The following is a 20461-nucleotide window of genomic DNA, read 5'->3' as shown; positions in this document are numbered from 1 at the left end:
TAATCACCCAAGTGGAGAAATGGATCAGACATCAGAGACATCCAGGCAACCTTATCTTGTCTAAAAAATATAAATATGTATTTTAAAAATTTTTCATTACACAATAATGGAATACTATTTCACTGTAAAAATTTGACAACATAGATGATACAAAGTCCCCACTGACACTTCCTCAATCCCATCCCATGTCTGTCTTAGAGTCTTTTATCCATGTATTTACATATCATCCTTCATCAAATCTAAGATCTTATCACTTGTGGTTTTTTTTTTTTGAGACGGAGTCTCGCTCTGTTGGCCAGGTTGGATGGAGTGCAGTGACACGATCTCGGCTCACTGCAAGCTCTGCCTCTCGGGTTCACGCCATTCTCCTGCCTCAGCCTCCCAAGTAGCTGGGACTACAGGCACCCGTCACCACGCCCGGCTAATTTTTTGTATTTTTAGTAGAGACGGGGTTTCACCGTGTTAACCAGGATGGTCTTGATCTCTTGACCTTGTGATCTGCCCGCTTCGGCCTCCCAAAGTGCTGGGATTACAGGTGTGAGCCACCATGCCTGGCCGATCTTATCACTTGCAATGTGCATTATGCTTCACTAAGAAAGAGTTTAAATTAGTAAACTATGTCACCAATTGTTAGATACACTGATTTCAGAAATGTTAAAAAACCTGAAAGGCATGTTTTAGAATTTACAAAATACAATCCATATAAATTTTGAGCTTTACAAATATAAATGTAATAATTCTGTATTTTTTCTCACTAAAAAAGGAATCTGAGAGAGCCTCCCACATCAGTTGCATAAAGATCTACACCACACTCTTATACACTTTTTAGGTACTGCATTCTATATGCTGGCTGTACCACTTGTACATTTAATCATTCCAATATTTCACCATTCCAGTGCTGGAATGAGCATGTGTTCATGTGCATTTCACTAGACGTAAAACTACCAAATTAAAAGTACGTGATTTTATTTTCAAAGATACAGCCAAACTACCTTCTCCAAAAAGGTCTGAACAATTTATATGCTCAGGATATGAAAGTACACCCATTTTTCCTCATTGCTGCCAAATAATATTATTCTCTTTAATTTCTGCCAATGTGATGGGATAAAATCATATCTGGTTGCTTTAATGTGTAATTCACTAATTATTAATGAAGTTAAGCATCTCTTTGTATTTATTGGCCATTTGTTCCCTTTCTGCCAATGCCTTTTTATATCTTTTGCCCATTTTTCTAGTGTTTTCTTATTAATATGCAGAAGCCTCTTTATATACTCTGTATTTATCCTTTGTGTATTACACATGGCCTATTTTCTCCTAGTCTGTTATTTGTCTTTTAATTATATTTGTGATTTTGTCTTTGGTGATACAGACATTCCGAATCTTTTAATGGTCAAATTTATTCATCACTTCCCAGCTATACCCAAGATTACTTACACGTAGGTAATATTTTCTTCTAACATGAAACCCATTCTTTGTAAACTCCACTGGGTTCTGGCCTGGCAGTGCTTGAAGGGATGGATATGAGACACACTCGTACAACCCACACACTGGAGAATTTCCATACAGCTATCCTGACCCCACCTCTGTAAGAGGTAAGTGTCAGTCAGTGCTCTGCCAGCCTGTGGGCACTATATTTCAGGAAGGACCAGCCAGTTCTCTTTTTTTTTCCAGACAAGATCTCACTCTAGTCAACCAGGCTGGGCTGCAGTGGCACAACCATGGCTTACTGCAGTCTCAGTCTCCCCAAAGTGTCTCAGCCCAAGGCATTAGAATTATAGGCACACGCCCCACACCAAACTACCTTTTTTTTTTTTTTGAGGTGGGGTCTTGCTATGTTGCCCAGGCTGGTCTCAAACTCCTAGGCTCAAGCAATCCTCCTGCCTCAGCTTCCCAAAGTCTTGAGATTACAGGCAGGAGTCGCTCCACTCGGCACTAGTTTCCTTTCTTAACATCAAAGCCAGAAGCCTAACCCATTCCAGGCTACATATGTGTGCCAGCCTGGTCATCCTAACATCATGACTCAAAAACAGATAACAGGCTGGGCATGGTGGCTCACGCCTATAATCCTAGCACTTTGGGAGGCTGAGGCAGGTGGATCACCTGAGGTCAGGAGTTCAGGACCAGCCTGGCCAACATGGTGAAACCCCATCTCTACTACAAATACAAAAATTAGCTGGGCATGGTGGCATGCGCCTGTAATCTCAGTACCCAGGAGGCTGAGGCAGGAGAATTGCCATAACCCAGGAGGGAGAGGTTGCAGTGAGCCGAGATCGCGCCACTGCATTCCAGCCTGGGCAACAGAGAAAGACTCTGTCTCAAAAACAAAAAACGAAAAACAGAGACTAAAGCCTTGCCACACAGAGAGACAAACATCCCACCATCCATGGCTCAGTCTCTGGGCCAGGAGTGTCTGGACACCCTGTGGCAAGATTGTCACCCCGCCTCTCTCTCCCGTAGACTCAGATGTAACATACTGCCTCAGAACTGCATCCCTGACCTGGTACAAACAAACCCCAGGGTACTGGGTAACTCTGATGACTAGATCCTGGTCTGACAGGCCCAAATGCCAAGGTGCAGTCCCTGTGAGACGGTCCCCTGTCCCCAGAGAGACGGTGGAGAAAGGTTGGCTCTTCTCCCTTCACATCTGCACTATAAGATCAGGTCTTTGATTCCACTGCATTCTGCTCCCCACTGCTGACATGGTCTCCTTCACAAGATACGCTATAACCTACTGCCCAGCCTGTCCAAGCTTCACACATCAGGCCCTCAGGACTCACCCAACTGCCAGAAAGAGGGCCCAGGACAGTTAGGTTCCAAGTTCCCTGACTCCAAGCAGGGCGAAGTGAGCTCTGGTTCCTGGGTCAGTGTAATACACTGAGTTATGGATGGGCCAGAGGTTGGTGGGAACACACACCCTCTGCGATACATGAATTATTTAGTCAAGAACACAGCACTTAATGGGCAGGTAAGGTGGCAGCACAGAGTAGGAGCAGATGCAGCCTATGTTTCTGTGGCTTGTCCTTTGCCCCTGGGTTTCCACCTAAGAGTATCAGCTTACACAAAGCCAAATCCTACTGTTTACAGCCTGATGATAACCCAGTTGGCATTCTGTGCTCTAAGTTACTCCCTCAGAAAGAGCTTCCCCTGGCCGGGCGCGGTGGCTCACGCCTGTAATTCCAGCACATTGGGACGCCAAAGTGGGAGGATCACAAGGTCAAGAGATCGAAACCATCCTGGCCAACATGGTGAAACCCTATCTCTACTAAAAAGACAAAAATTAGCTGGGCATGGTGGCGGGTGCCTGTAGTCCCAGCTACTCGGGAGGCTGAGGCAGGAGAATCGCTTGAACCTGGGAAGCAGAGGTTGCAGTGAGCCGAGATCATGCCACTGCATTCCAGCCTGGTGACAAAGCAAGACTCCATCTCAAAAAAAAAGAAAGAAAGAGCTTCCCCTTGACCTTTCAAGGCCTCCCCAGCAGGACTCAAAATAGGCAGCTCCACCTAAGTCCCACTCACCTCTGGGTCCTCCACAATATTTACTACACCTCTTTATCCTAGAAAACATTTTCTAAATATTTGTTCAATTAATTATGTTGGAATTATTTCTGGAATTAATTTTTGCCTCCCCAAAGTTCATATCTAGCACATTTAAGTTGCATAAACTTGCATCTTTATTAAAGAAATGTCTCATTAGGTCTAATAGCAATATTATCCACTATCAACTTCAGATTTAAGCAGCCTCAACTTCCCAACCAAAAAGAGGAATCTTGAGAGCTTCAGATGGCATTAAACTAAATGGAGATTTTCCTCAGATTCTAAATCTGTGCTGTCCAACACAATAACCACTAATCACATGTGACTACAAAAATTGACATTTTCTCCTTTGGGAGGCTGAGGCCAGGAGTCCAGACCAGCTTCGGCAACATAGAGAGACCCCATATCTACAAAATTTTTTAAAAATTAGCCAGGTGTGGTGGCTGAAATCCCAGCTACTCAGAAGGCTAAGGCAGGAGGATCACTTGAGCCCAGGAGGTTGAGGCTGCAGTGAACCATGATGGCACACTGCACTCCAGCCTGGTTGACAGAGCAAGACCTTGTCTCTAAAATAAATAAATAAATAAATAAATACATACATACATACATACATTCATAAATACATAAATAAATAAAATTTACATTTTCAAGAAAATTAAAATTTTAGTTTCTCAGTCTCAGCCACATTTTAAGTGCTCAACAGCCACATGTGGCTGGTGGTTACCATACCATATTGGACTGTGCAGATACAGAAAATTTCCATCATCAAAGAAGGTTCTTTAGGATAGCGCTGCTCCAAATGCATTAAAAATCTTGAAAACCAGCCGGGTAGTATGGCTCACCCCTGTAATCCTAACATTTTGGGAGGCCAAAGATGGCGGATCATTTGAGGTCAGGAATTCGAGACCAGCCTGACCAACATGGTGAAACCTGTCTCTACTAAAAATACAAAAAATTAGCCAGCATGGTGGCCCATGCCTATAACCCCAGCTACTTAGGAGGCTGAGGCAGGAGAATCGCTTGAACCCAGGAAGCGGAGGTTGCAGTGAGCCCAGATCACGCCACTGCACTCCAGCCTGGGCGACAGAGCGAGACTCCATCTCAAAAAAAAAAAAAAAAAAAAAATCCTGAAAACCCGAAGAATCCTTAGCTTATAGCTAGTATCAGATCTTCAAAGTACCATAATTAAATTTAAAAACACACTGCTCCTTTAATTAAAACAACATAAGGAAACACTCTCACTGATAAAGTAGGGCTTTTATAATAATAGATTTGTCTCATCACGATGAAAAATTTAAACGAAGCCTAAGTCTCATCTATCTTCGGTTGCCAAAGCTAACAGGCTATGCAGAGGGCAATGCATTCTTAGAGTTGCATGAATCCTTTCTCCTGACAGATAAAATTTCTGGTTAACAGTCACTGAGGAAACTAATCTTAATATAACCCTTAATGTCCTGGGCTTGACTGGAGTATACAAACAACACCTAGAAAATTTTCAACCCAGGGATTTCAAAAGGTATGCACACAAAACCAAAAATACCAGCTGGGCGCAGTGGCTCATCCCAGCACTTTGGGAGGCCGAGGCAGGTGGATCACGAGGTCAGGAGATCGAGACCATCCTGGCTAACATGGCGAAACCCCGTCTCTACTAAAAAAAAAAAAAAAAAAAAAAAAAAAAAAAACATTAGCCAGGTGTGGTGGCAGGCGCCTGTAGTCCCAGCTACTAGGGAGGCTGAGGCTGAGGCAGGAGAATGGCATGAACCCAAGGAGGCAGAGCTGGCAGTGAGCCGAGATCACGCCACTGCATTCTAGCCTGGGCAACAGAGCGAGACTCTGTCTCAAAAAAAACAAACAAACAAACAAACAAACCTAAGTCTTCTATGAGTTCAGAATTTGATGGTAGGTGGAAGGTGTCTATGAATATGTGAAGTGAGTATGTATGTTAGAATAAAGGAACTGTCTAAGTAGGCTGTGTCTTTTTCTCTCCCATCTCCATGAAATGCCAGTGTCTCCTAGCAGACAGAACACATATATAAGGGAGTTAGAGAAAAGAGCCCTTGTAATCCTTTTATAGACTCCTAGGAGCACTGAGACTCATTCAACAGCACGTGAGTACAAGTCCTGGAAAGCACAGCTTCAGGACCTCAATAGAAAAGTTTTTCCCCTCACAGTGAAGCAATGAGAGGACTAACAAGCACATAATTTGTAAAAATCAAAACAGAATTGGATGAAGATGGGCAGAACGGTAGGCCTGGGGGCAGAGGACGAGGTCATCCAACAGTCTCCAGGTATAAAGTCTCAATTCTACACATTTATAACCTGTATTGGTGATGTTCCCACTGGGCTGGCCACCACACTGTACAATCATAAAGTGAGCTTTAATTACCCAAGACCATTCACTTGCTCTTATGAGATGTGTTCCACCTGAAGGACTGCTCAAAAGGGTTACAAATGGCTCATAATTTTTTTTCTGCTGGATCTTAAAGCCTACAACTTCCTACTAAAGGAAAGATCAAAGGAAATACATCTGTAAAATACTGCCAGAAGGGCAGCAGGAGATGTGGGGGGCAGCTAACAACTGACCTCGGTGATGCCAACCTTAACTGTCATTTCACCCTTTCCCCTTCAAACCATCCCGTGGTCCTAAAACCTTTATAATCCTTTTACACTATTGTCCCGGAAGAGCTGTTTGTCATCCTGAAATCAAACTGTATTTTCTCCTTTGGGAGCATGTACATTCTGTAAAAAGACAAGTAATCCTCAGACAGTGGCAAGCAGAACCATACTAGGCTCAGATACTGACCTTGACTTTACTGAAAAATGTTAAGTGGTAAAAATTTCATCAAGGTCAGGGAAGAACAAAGGAAGAACCTGTTTCCATGTTTTCCCTTCCATTTTACATGTGCATTATTTCAATCCCATAGCCAACTGTTTGTCATCTCTTTATAAACTCTCAGGAACTCAAGAGAAAACAGTACATCAGTCACTCTCTCAAGAGCTACAAATGATGAGGAATACATTCCCATATATACACTATTATTCACTGAAATTTTTACTTAGCTGCTTTTAATAAAGAAAACCATATGGTTATGAAAAATATACTATAGGCAAGTTACTGATTCTGACAGAGCTTTCTTAAAATTCAGAAGAAAGTATGTGAACCAAACAAACATGAACACATCAACCCTCAGAAAAGATGTTTAAAGAGCAATGCAAAATGTTTTAACTGGACTTTATCAGGCTTCTTAAATACTATAGAATTTCCTTACTGAGATATTAGGGAAGAAATTAACTTTTAAAGACAATTGTTTAAAGTAAGCAATCTCACAAAATGTTTATCTAACAGAATCCAGGCATGCTGGCTACAGCATCTCTATTGACATACCTTTGAAAACCACAAATTATTAGGAAATAGGTCTAGAAACATGTGGCCCATGTAGAAAAAGTCTTTAACAAAGAAAGGTTTATTTCCAAATTACATTAGTATTCACAAGGTGGAACAACTTGTTACAGATGCACAGTATTAGTCTCATATACAACAATACCTTTACTAATAAGAGAATATGTCCAAATGTCACATTTGTTTTTTACAAAGCTAATTACCAGAGGTGAGAACTGATAGGCACAGGAATGAGTTCCAGGGTATCAGACAAGAGGATAGCTGAGGAATGAAATTACTGTAAAATATTAACTAAAAGTCAAACTTGCAAGAACATATAAAATATGCATCAGACAGTTTTAGGATGAGGTTAAGGAAAAGAGGCAGTGAGCCAGATTCATATTAATAGTAAGAGGAAGAATAAGAGGAATCTCTGGTTGAGCAGGGAAGGAGAGACAGCAGGAAAAATCTTGAAGGGGCAGAGCTTTCAGCTCTTAAGTGAAGTTTAAGTGAAGATGGAGACTCCAGCAGCCCCAGCAGACACATCCGCTTCAGGTGGAGAAGCAGCGGGAACAGCAGGTTCCTTTTGACTGTATTTCCCCATCCCATGGCACCCACCAAGAGTGCCTTCTAGGTCAGACTCAGAAGGAAGCCTCTGGTGTCTACAACTCCATCCCCAGCCAAGCGTGGTGGTTCGCACCTGTAATCCCAACATTTTGGGAGGCTGAGGCAGGAGGATCGCTTTGAGGCCAGGAGTTTGAGATGAGCCTAGGCAACATAGCGAGACCCCATCTCTACAAAATAATTTTAAAAATTAGCCAGGCATAGTGACATGAGACTGTAGTCCCAACTACTTGGAAAGCTGACATGGGAGGATCACTGGAGTCCAGGAGTTCAAAGTTACAGTGAGCTACGATTACACCACTGCACTCCAGCCTGGGCAACACAGCAAAACCCCATCTCAATCAATCAATCTCCACCGCCATCTGTGTGCTGGTTAGTGGTATCCTCGCAACATAGGGTTTAACATGAAAATTCTGCATGAGATAACATGCAATTGTTTTCAGTATAATCAGTCAAAAAGTATCAATGAATGGTTTTAGATTCCTGTGTTTCAAGAGAGGGCAGAGCACAGAAGGCATGGGGCGTTTGGAGACGGCCAGAAGCCAAAGGCAGGAGGCAAAGGGCAGTGAAATCACCACTACTGAGTGACGTACAGGGTACAGGCCACACCTTACTTTATGCAGATTAACTCACTGAAGCCTCACAGTAACCTTATGGCCGAGGTGAAAGGAGTCAACTGGGGACAACTCTGATCCTTATAGCCCCCAAATCTTAGAAAAACGAGGCTGTCCAGTGAGAGTCCAACTATAAAACCCACAGGGGATATTACAGACACAGCCTCCTTAATGGCTGGGCACAGTGGCTCATGCCTATAATCCCAGCACTTTGGGAGGCCGACGCAGGTGGATCCCCTGAGGTCAGGAGATTGAGATCAGCCTGACCAATATGGTGAAATCCCATCTCTATTAAAATGACAAAAATTAGCTGGGTGTGGTGGTGTGCGCCTGTAGTTCCAGCTACTCCGGAGGCTGAGGAAGGATAATGGCTTGAACCTGGGAGGTGGAGGCTGCAGTGAGCCAAGACTGCACCACTGCACTCCGGCCTGGGTGACAGAGTGAGAGTCTGTCTCAAAAAAAAAGTGTAAGATAAGGCCAGGAACAGTGGCTCACGTCTGTAATCCCAACACTTTGGGAGGCCGAGACAGGAGGACTGCTTGAGTCCAGGAGTTCGAGACCAGCCTGGCCAACATGGTGAAACCCCATCTCCACTAAAAATACAACAATTAGCTGGGCATGATGGCGCGCACCTGTAATCCCAGTTACTCGGGAGGCTGAGGCAGGAGAATTGCTTGAGCCTGGGAGGTGGAGGTTGCAGTGAGCTGAGATTGCGCCACTGCACTTCAGCCCAGGTAACAGACCAAAACTCCATCTCAAAAAAAATATCAGTAAGACACACCTGAAGACCAGCAATTCCACCGCTAGGTATACAGCCAAGGGAAGTAAAAACATGTGTCCACACAAAGATATGTACACAAATGTTCATAGTAGTATCATTCATAACAGCCAGAAAGTAGAACCATCAATGTCTAACGAATGAATAAATAAAATGTGGTATATTCATACAAAGAACTATTATTTGGCAGTTATAAAGAATGAAGTACTGATACATATTACATCTTAAAAGAACCTGAAAAATTGTGCTCAGTGAAAGAAGCCAATGATTTTTTTTAAAAAGGCCACAGACTACAGGATTCCATTTATATGACATGTCTAAAATACACAGTCATCAAGACAGAAAGTAGATCAGTGGTTGCCAGAGTCTAAGCGAAGCAGGACATGGGCAGTGATGATAATGGGTATAGGATTTCATTCTGGGGTAAGAAAACCGTTCTGGAATTAGACAGTGGTGAATGACTTTGTGAATATACTAAAAACCACTGAATTTATACACTTTAAAGAACTAAATTTTACGATACTCAAATTACGTCTCGATTTTTTTTTAATCTACCTTTATTTTTATTTTTATTTTTTGAGATGGAGTCTCGCTCTGTCGCCCAGGCTAGAGTGCAATGGCATGATCTCAGCTCACTGTAACCTTGGCCTGGGTTAAAGCGATTCTCCTGCCTCAGCCTCCCAATTAGCTGGGATTATGGGCGCCTGTTACCATGTCCAGCTAATTTTTATATTTTTAGTAGAGATGGGGTTTCACTATGTTGATCAGGCTGGTATCAAACTCCTGACCTCAGGTGATCTGCCAACTCTGGCCTCCCAAAGTGCTGGGATTACAGGCATGAGCCACCGCACCTGGCCAGATCTACCTTTAGACAATAACATATCTAAACACTGTCCATTAGAAGGGGAGACTAGTCAGCACCAGAAGCTTAGAAAGGAAGGAAAAATCAAAAATGACACTGTCTAGGGGAGAAGCTTCAGTAACAGGGGGACTAAGAACCCTGAGCTCAGATCCATTGAAAGGCTTCTCGGAATGACATTAGCACTACAGAATTAATCCCAAGCTGCTGGCAAAGTGAACAGAGCCCCCTGAATTTGGGTAATATAGTAGCCCTAAGACCTCTTCTCAAAATCTCACATGCACCAAGCAAATCCCACGGAGCTCTGCTTCCAGTATCCTCCCCTGACCCAATACCATTTATTTCTCATTATAAATTATTAAGCTGCCTTTCAGGCCTTTTTAAGCCCAGTCAAGGCAGCTCCCGTGTCAAGAAGTGACCTGCTTCCATATTTTTGGACAACAGAGGATATGGGAAAATACTAGGATGGCCAACTATCCTAGTGTTCCTAGGGTTGTAGGCTATAGCACTCAAAGTCCTATAACCCAGAAAAACTCTCAGTCCCAGGCGACCCAGGATGGTTGATCATCCTAGAAAAGACCTTGAACTTGGTAACAATACTAAGATAATGTTTCCCTAATAAAGCAGATAATGTGTAGTGACTGATGCAAACCCATTCCCACCATCTTCTCCTTTGCCTTCTAACCAAAGAGACTGGGAAGCTAAGTTCTTGACATCCCAGACTACTTGCCAGTAGTGATAGTCGTATGGCTCAGCTTAAGCCAATGAAATATAAGCAGAAGCCTTGGGGAGTGCCTCATTTCCTGAATAAAAAGGAAGAAGTTTCCGATGTTACCCTTGGCATTTTCCCTCTTTCCTCTGTGGGAACAGAGAGCTGGGGCCTACGTATGAAGCAGCTATTTTGTGAGAATGAGATGAGCAAGTGAGTGCAAGGAAGGCCTCTATGCTAAAGATGGTGAAGCAGAAAGACCCTGAGCCACATATTGTTTGGCCAGACACCACTCACCATAATGCAAACATGCACCCTGGTTCACACCTCTGATCCCGGTAGCTTGCTACTCCTCTATGTAAAATGCCTTCCCTACTTTATGGATGGACTTTGACTTTAAATCTCAATCTAGAAGAAGCTACCTCCCTCTGCAAAGCCTTCCCCAGCAAAACAAATGTCTTTTTGTTGTTGTTGTTGTTGCTGTTGTTGTTTTGAGACGGAGTCTTGCTCCGTTGCCCAGACTGGAGTGCAGTGGCACGATCTTGGCTCACTGCAACCTCCACCTCCCGGGTTCAAGTGATTCTCCTGCCTCAGCCTCCCGAGTAGCAGGGATTACAGGCACATACCACCATGCCTGGCTAATTTTTTGTATTTTAGTGGACAGGGTTTCACCATGTTGCCCAGGCTGGTCTAGAACTCCTGAGCTTTAGGGGTAATTTGTTCACCCCAAACCCCGTCAGCCCGCAACATTAGTATTAGCTGTATGGTTAGTTACTAATGCACCCACTACAGTCTCCCTGGCTGACCACGCTGCACTATACCTACAAAAAGTACTCCATAAATGAATGAGTATGAAATATTCCATAAGTCACTGACTGAACAAGTCAACCCCTTTCCTCTTTGAGTTTCTTTTTTTTTTTTTGAGACGGAGTCTCACTCTGTCGCCCAAGCTGGAGTGCAGTGGCCGGATCTCGGCTCACTGCAAGCTCCACCTCCCGGGTTTACACCATTCTCCTGCCTCAGCCTCTGGAGTAGCTGGGACTACAGGCGCCCGCCACCTCGCCCGGCTTGTTTTTTGTATTTTTTAGTAGAGACGGGGTTTCACCGTGTTAGCCAGGATGGTCTCGATCTCCTGACCTCGTGATCCGCCCGTCTCGGCCTCCCAAAGTGCTGGGATTACAGGCTTGAGCCACCGCACCCAGCCCCCTCTTTGAGTTTCTTAAGTGAACAAATAGTATCTCACTCATTGTTGCATCCCTAACAGGCAAATCTGAGATGCCCAATACATGTTTGCTAAACACAAACCATCACAGCTCCTCACAAAAATGTCTCCATTGAGCTGTGATTTAATGCCATCCCTTTCTGTGGGCTGAGAAATGCCCACTTGGACAGGGGTTTAGTATCACTCAGGGAGACTGCATTTCAATACATATATTTCTTATTTATTTAAAATGTTTCTTTTTGTACAACCAACATGCTTTTTTTTTTTTTTTTTTTTTAATAATCTGGTATTTCCCTTTAGTGGGGAGGATGAAGTAGAATGGGAGGGAAGATTACCAATGTTATTACTCTTTGATGATAATATAGGATTAGAAGCCAAACATAAATTGCTACTAAATTCAGAAAGAAAAAATAAAAACATAAACAAATTATCTTTCTTCAAACTTCTATGCTTCCTTATTTGACAATAAGAATTTTATAAACCAACATCTTGTTCTTTTCTCCTTCGCTTCCAGGATGTTTAGAACTAAATTATTCATTCTAGACATGGGGTTTATCTGATATTTCATCTTAATTATTTTTGATGCTTTGAAAAAAGATTAACCTATTAAACATATTTTAACAAACTAAGTAATGTAAAATCATTTTTTTGATCTGGCATAGTATAACCAACATCCTCAACAGCTGAAATTAAGCAGAGTCACTTTCTGCAGCATCAAAACTGCAGTAAAGGGAGTCTCTGAGCTTACTCTGGTTCAGAAGCTGCCTACAAAAAACTAAAATATTTTTTAAAACTGCTGTAAAGCCTTGAAAAAGAGTATACATCTCTCAAATTTCAGCAAAATCAGCCCCTCTTTTCCTAAATTATTTCAATACATTTTAACAAGCTTCGATTGAGACTTTTAAATCACTGCATATTTATACATCTTTAAAAGTTTTCTTGGCTGGGTGTGGTGGCTCATGCCTGTAATCCCAGCACTTTGGGAGGCCAAGGTGGGCGGATCATCTGAGATCAGGAGCTCGACACCAGCCTGGCCAACATGGTGAAACCCCACCTCTACCAAAAATACAAAAATTAGCCAGGCGTGGTGGTGCATGCCTGTAATCCCAACTACTCGGGAGGCTGAGGCAGGAGAATTGCTTGAACCCGGGAGGTTGAGGCTGCAGTGAGCCGAGATTGCACCATTACACTCCAGCCTGAACAACAGAGCAAGACTTTTCTGAGACGGAATCTGGCCCTGAAAAGGGCCAAACAAACAAACAAAAAATGGAGTGCATGGTGCAATCTCGGCTCACTGCAGCCTCCGTCTCCCAGGTTCAAGCGATTCTCCTGCCTCAGCCTCCCAAGTAGGTGGGATTACAGGTGCCCGCCACCATGCCTAACTTTTGTATTTTTAGTAGAGATGGAGTTTCACCATGTTGGCCAGGCTGGTGTCGAACTCCTGACCTCAGGTGATTCAGCCTCCCAAAGTGCTGCGATTACAGGCATGAGCCACCACACCCGGCCAAAAGTTTTATCAAGCATTAGACTGCCCACATTAACACCTCAGCTCTTCATTATTTTTCTCCCAGAAACCTTCTGGCTGGCTTAATTTTGTCCTGGAATAAAAGGCCTACTTAAATAGAGAAATAATTCTGTGGAACTATCAAAGCAGTAACTTCACAAAATAAAATTTTGCCTTTCTACTTGGAGGTGCCTTAGAAATAGTACTACAAAAAGCAACAACCAAAAAACTGAAGATTAGCTTCTGAAACAAATCTTTGTAAGAAAAAAAAGTAATGCCAGTCACAAATAAAGAACACTTATTTGTACCTGCCACATTCCCTACATAGTAGATGTGCTCCTAGAAAGTTGAAACCTATTTTTCTACTACCATAGTTTAAAAGCTGGCGGGGGTGGGGAGTGGGGGATGAAGGAGGGGGTGATACATTTACATTTTCAGAGCTCTTCAAATAGTGGGCAATGTTGACATGAAGTTGCAAGTGTAAATATTTGTTCCCTTCTTGGTTTATAAATTTCATGATGATAAAATTCTGTGTATACAGCCACTAATTAAAAAGGAATCTATTTGCCTTGTAGGATGCTTGAGGTTGTATGTTTATTCAAGATGAATAAAGTGGTGCACACTAGAAAGGAACAGGAATTAGAATTTTGAACTTCATTGGTTTAGCAAGTTCCTCCTGGGAATGAAAAGAGATTTCATTTGTCAAATCTGAGAAGGCTTTTCAGATGATAATTTGTGAAGATGCAGCAGTACATACAGTAAAAATTATCTCCCCTGACCTCAAAAGGAAAGAAGGATGATATGTGATCAAGAAACAGCAAACTAAATGTTTGAGAAAAAGGAAGACAGGCCAGGCACAGTGGCTCACGTCTGTAATCCCAGCACTCTGAGAGGCTGAGGTGGGCAGATCACTTGAGTTCAGGAGTTCGAGATCAGGCTGGCCAGCATGGTGAAACCTCGTCTCTACTAAAAATACAAAAATTAGCTGGGCATGGTGGCGTGCATCTGTAATCCCAGCTACTTGGGTGGCTGAGGCAGGAGAATCTCGTGAACCCAGGAAGTGGAGGTTGCTGTGAGCTACTGCACTCCAGCCTGGGCAAGAGAGCAAGACTCCATCTCAAGGGAAAAAAAAGAAAAAGAAAAAAAGGAAGACAATTTTCCATTACTTTGGTCACTTAACATTACCATTTAATGGTAACCTAGTAATGAGGTCCCCTCACTAATCAAGATTGCTTTAATGTGTTACACATGAGAACTAGCTAAACAAAACTGATTACTACATTACACACACAGATGACAGCCAGGACTACTATTATTTACTTACATACTAAAGTGGAATCTAGACCTTAAGCCTGAATAGCCACCACCACCACAAACAACAAGATCTTATTTTGCACTAGGAATGTTTAAAGCACCCTGTGTTTATTAACTAATTTAATTTATCCAACATTTTGTTCTGTGAAATGACTATTATCCCCAATTTATCAAATAAAAATATTTTTAAACATATATCTCACACCCATAGAATATACAACACCAAGAGTAAACCCTAATGTAAACTATGGGCTTTGCATGATAAGGCTGTGCAATTACAATGTGTCATCAGATGTAACAAACCATTCTGTTGGTGGATGTTGATAATGGGGAAAATTGTGCATGTGTAGGGGTAGGGAGTACATGAGAAATCTCTGCCCCTTCCACTCAATTTTGCTGTAAACCTAAAATTGCTCTTCAAAAAAAAATGAAGTCTATTTTTAAACACACAAACACACACACACCCTCCACACACAAAACATAGATCTCACACAGAGAAGCAACTTCTCTAACCCTGCACACAGCAAGCACTCAATATTTGCTAATGGCAAGACTGGAAGTAGAGGATGACTATGAAATCAACTAAGAAAGGCCAGGCATGGTAGCTCACGCTTGTAATCCCTGCACTTTGGGAGGCCAAGGTGGGTGGATCACTTGAGGTCAGGAGTTTGAGACCAGCCTGGCCAATGTGGTAGAAACCCTGTCTCTACTAAAAATACAAAAAATTAGCTGGGTGTGGTAGCACACGGCTGTAATCCTGGCTACTCGGGAGGCTGAGGCAGGAGAATCCCTTGAACTAGGAGGCAGAGGTTGCAGTGAGCCGAGATTGCACCACTGCACTCCAGCCTGAGTGACAGAGCAAGACTCTGTGTCAGAAAAAAAAAAAGAGAAAGAAAAAGAAATCAACTAAGAAAACATTGACTTACAGCCTATCAATCACTGAAGAAATAAACAACATATGACAACCTACAGTAGCCGCCCAAGTGAATTTGTCTTTTGCTTTCTTATTCCCATGGGGACTACAGGACCTCTGATAACATAAGTTCCTTCTACAATGATCCTGTATGTGCCTTTCCAATTTTTCATAACTTCAAGTAAGAAATACGTTCACATCATGACCTAGTATATACATATGTGAATATGAAACTAAAACAAGTTTCATGAAACATTACTTACCCTTTTATACAAGGCATGCTATATTTTTATTGTTTCTTTTTCTTTTTTCTTTAACACTGACAGGAACTCATGTTGATTTCACAATCAATTAATGAGAGACGATTCAGTTTGAAGAACACTGATTTCATGCCTATGTTTTGGTTTTCTGGGTAGAGTAAAATTTCTGTCTGCACCTGATAACTCTGAATGAGTCATTTCATCTCTCTACGTCTCACCTCATCTGCGAAATAAATACCTGTATTAACTACTCATAGAGTGGCTGAATTGAGGAAGAGAGAGGGAATAAAAAAGACCTTGGGGAGAAGATTCTATTGGAATTCAGTCTGCAACCATCAGGGTGCACCAAGTGGGGAACATCTACCTCCCTCTCTCTCACCTAAAATCTCATCCAATCCATGAGCAAGTTCTGTTAAATATGTTCTTTAAAACATATTTCAGATCTGTCCTCATCTCTCCATCCCCACTGTCAAAACCCCAGTCTATGCCTCCATCCTCACAAAGGCTTCCTCCCAGGCCTGCCCTCCTCTACCCTTGCTCCTCTATAGCTCCGCCGGCCACACAGCAGCCTCAGTGACCTTTAAAAAGTTTTATTTTGTTTTATTTATTTATTTATTTTGCTGCTGCTCAGACTAAAGTGCAGTGGCACGATCACAGCTCACTGCAGTCTTGTATTCCTAGGCTCGAGCGATCCTTCTGCCTCAGCCTCCTGAGCAGCTGGAACCACAGGCACATGCCATCACATCTGGCTTTTTTTTTCTTTCATTTATTTGTAGAGACGGGATCTCTCTATGCTGCCCAAGCTGGTCTCCAATTCCTGGCCTCAAGCGATCCTCCCACCTCAGCCTCCCAAAGCACTGAAATTACAGCCATGAGCCACCATGCCTGGGCAAAAAAGTTTTATTTTGAAAAAATTTCAAACCTATAGAAAAGTTGCAGGAATAATACAATAAACACCCATATGCCCTTTAAAATTGGCCACATTTGCTTTCTCTCTCTTTTGTGAATCATTTGAGAATAAGTTGTAAAGACCATGATCATTCACCCCCCCTTAAGAACAAGGTCATTCTTTTCATTTCCATAGTTTATTATCACACTTAGGACACTTAACATTGATATAACAGTATCATCTAATAGTCAGTACATATTCCAAATTTGCCAATTTTCCCAATACTGTCCTTTATAGTAACTTTTTTTCCTCCAACCCAGGACCATTTAGTTTTCGTGTCTCTCAGTGACTTTAAAACATAAACTAAGACAGGCGCAGTGGCTCATGCCTGTAACCCCAACACTTTGGAAGACCAAAGTGGGAGGATCACTTGAACCCAGAAGTTCACCCAGCCTGGGCAACATAGCAGAACCCCATCTCTACAAAAAAAAAAAAAACAACAACAAAAGTTTTAATTAGCCAGGAGTGGTGGCGCAAGACTGTAGTCCCAGCTACTCAGGAGCCTGAGGTGGGAGGATCGCTTGAGCTCAGGAGTTCAAAATCAGCCTGGGTAACATAGTAAGATCCTGTCACTACAAAAAAACTTTAAAAATTTGCCAGGCATGGTGGTATGCAACTGTAGTCCCACCTACTCGGGAGGCTGAGGTGGGAGGATCACTTGAGCCTGGGAGACGGAGGTTGCAGTGAGCTGAGATCGTGCCACTGCACTCCAGCCTGGGTGACAGAGTGAGACTCTGTCTAAAAAAAAATAGAAACTTACAGAATCTCAGGGTTGAAAGAGACCTTTATTTAGGCCATGTAGCTGAGCCCACGCTACTGCAAAATCCTCACAAGTTGTCATGCAACCTCTACACCAGCTGCTGCAAGGATGGGAGCCCATGTGCCTAGAAGCCACTTCTGTTGTTTTCAGGTTCTGTGAGCATGGAATACTTGCATATTTTGAGCTGCTCTCAGTCTGGGTTCAAACAGGGCTGAGCAAGTATGAGAAGGGAACTATTGAGTATCTAGTCTGTGTCAGACACAATGCCGGGCATTTCCCTTAGGTTACTGTTAGTAAGGGATAATTTATTGTTGCTCTCATATGTGCCATAATTCATTTCCATCTCACACCTATCCAGGAGCCTATTTTCCTTTAATTTTTAAAGGACCTGCTGCTCACTGTCTTTCTTGAAGTAACCTGTCCTCTCAGGTGGGCTGAAGAGTAGGCCATTATCCTTATTAAACATATGAGGAAATTGAGGTCTAGAGAGAGTTAGGGCCCCACACATGGGAGTCACACCCTGTCTTGACTCCAGCTCCAGGCTTTCTTGTATACTGCTCTGGGCATTCCTGTTTGAGTTGAGGATGTCTGTGTTTCTAGCACCTGAAACTTCCTTGTTCTGGTATGCTAAACCATATTGTTCTTATTCATCTTGGCATTCCTCACAGTGTTCCCCTTAGAGTGAGTGTTGCAGCCTATTTTTCAATTTCTCGTAGAGACAGTATCTCTATATTGTCCAGGCTGGTTCCAAATTCCTGGGCTCAAGCAATCCTCCCGTCTTAGCCTCCCTAAGTGCTGGGATTATAGGCGTGAGCCACCATGCCTAGCTTGTAATTATTTTTTAAATTGAATCAAACATGTCTTAAGTACTCATAACCCATATGGGGGCCAGGCGTGGTGGCTCACACCTGTAATCCCAACACTTTGGGAAGCCAAAGTGGGTAGATCACTACAGGTCTGGAGTTTCAAACCAGTCTGGCCAACATGGTGAAACCCCATCTCTACTAAAAATACAAAAATCAGTCGGGTGTGACAGTGTGTGCCTGTAATCCCAGCTACTTGGGAGGTTGAGGCAGGAGAATCATTTGAACCCGGAAGGCAGGGCTTGCAGTGAGCTGACATGGCACCATTGCACTCCAGCCTGGGTGACAGAGTAAGACTCCCTATCAAAAAAAAAAAAAAAAAAAAGGCCGGGCGTGGTGGCTCATGCCTGTAATCCCAGCACTTCAGGAGACTGAGGTGGGTGGATCACGTAAGGTCAGGAGTTCAAGACAAGCCTGGCCAACATGGTGAAACCCCATCTCTACTAAAAACACAAAAAAATTAGCTGGGCGTAGTGCTGGGCACCTGTAATCCCAGCTACTCAGGAGGCTGAGGCAGGAGAATTGCTTGAACCTGGGAGGCAGAGGCTGCAGTGAGCTGAGATCGTGCCATTGCACTCCAGCCTGGGCGACAGAGCGAGACTCTGTCTCAAGGGGGGAGAAAAAAAAAAAAAAAAAAAAAATATATATATATATATATATGTAAAACTAAGTTTAAGACATAGTTTCTATCTTCTAGGAGCATACAACCAGCTTAGAAGGTCAAGGCCCACAGAACTGAAGCATACAAATAGTACCAATGAGCAAGACAATGAAGAACATAACGCTACAGTATCTCAGAGGGGGAGAAATTACCAGAGGCTAGGAGACTTTCAAAGAAGTAAAAAGTTTTGCTAGGACATGAAGTTTTGCTAGGACACAAAGGCCGTGTAACATATGGCTACCTGAGGAGTGTATCTTCAGCTAAGTAACATCAGTGGTGGTTTTCTTTTTGTGCTATGGTGCCCGCTGGACATACACAGCTATGTACTGACGTCTCCAGGACAGAAGGCATGTCTCGTTGGTCAACCATTCAGCACAGGTTGTAGAGCATGTGGTGACCTGGCAAACATTTCTGCCACACAGAGGAAGATGACATGAGGTAGCATGAGGGATGGAAGAGAGACTGTGGAAGTACCCTGTGGGGCTGGAGGAGAGGGATGTGTCTATAGGAGAAGGAAGAATGTGCCCAGAGCAGTGCAGACACAGAACAACACAAACCGAAGTAAAGAAGGGCGCCAGTCGGTGGCTCACGCCTGTAATCCCAGCACTTTGGGAGGCTGAGGCGGGCAGATCACAAGGTCAGGAGATCGAGACCATCCTGGCTAACACAGTGAAACACAGTCTCCACTAAAAATACAAAAAATTAGCCAGGCGTTGTGGCGGGCGTCTGTAGTCCCAGCTACTCAGGAGGCTGAGGCAGGAGAATGGCGTGAACCCAGGAGGCGGAGCTTGCAGTGAGCTGAGATTACACCACTGCACTCCAGCCTGGGCGACAGAGCCAGACTCCTTCTCAAAACAAAACAAAACAAAACAAAAAAAGAAGGGTACCAGTGGGTACCTATCTAATTCCAGTTTCCATTTGTTTTCCAAGAGCAAAGGCCAATCTTCTATCCCTCAGTTCAAAACAACTCATTTCTGAAATGTCAGAGATGGTTTTTTTTTTTAAATGAAGTCTCACTCTTGTCCCCCAGGCTGGAGTGCAATGGCACGATCTCAGCTCACTGCAACATCTGCCTCGTGGATTCAAGTGATTCTCCTGCCTCAGCCTCCCAAGTAGCTGGGATAACAGGTGCCCGCCACCACACACGGCTAATTTTTGTATTTTTAGTAGAGACAGGGTTTCACCACGTTGGCCAGGCTGGTCTCGAACTCCTGACCTCAGGTGATCTGCCCACCTCAGCCTCCCAAAGTGCTGGGATTACAGGTGTGAGCCACCGTGCCTAGTCGAAATGTCAGAGACTTTTGTTTTTACATACACACCATGGAATACGAAACAGCCATTAAAAAGGAACAAGATCATGTCCTTTGCAGGGACATGAATGGAGTTGAAAGCCATTATTCTCAGCAAACTAATGTAGAAACAGAAAACCAAACACCGCATGTTCTCACTTATAAGTGGGAGCTGATAGATGAGAACACATGAAATCATGGGGAGAAGAACACACACTGGGTACCTGTTG

The 20461-nt window shown here is 43.2% G+C and overlaps 1 protein-coding gene across 14 annotated transcripts in view; it reads right to left on the bottom strand.

Annotated features, from left to right (window-relative positions):
* The window catches only part of LOC105465996 (lysine acetyltransferase 6B), a 205506-nt gene that overhangs the window by 137490 nt on the left and 47555 nt on the right, over positions 1 to 20461 (bottom strand). The window contains exon 1 of one of the 14 annotated variants that reach the window (XM_071069766.1): positions 2778 to 2789. The exons of 10 other annotated variants lie outside the window; for them this stretch is intronic. The gene's annotated coding sequence lies outside the window, so the exon portion shown is untranslated. 3 more of the 14 variants (XM_011714720.3, XM_011714724.2, XM_071069765.1) reach the window with 3 other exon arrangements.

Source organism: Macaca nemestrina, chromosome 9 (assembly GCF_043159975.1).
Source record: "Macaca nemestrina isolate mMacNem1 chromosome 9, mMacNem.hap1, whole genome shotgun sequence".
NCBI classification, from domain to species: domain Eukaryota; kingdom Metazoa; phylum Chordata; class Mammalia; order Primates; family Cercopithecidae; genus Macaca; species Macaca nemestrina.
Note: the sequence above shows the minus strand (reverse complement) of the source record. Positions and strands in the feature narration are given on the sequence as shown.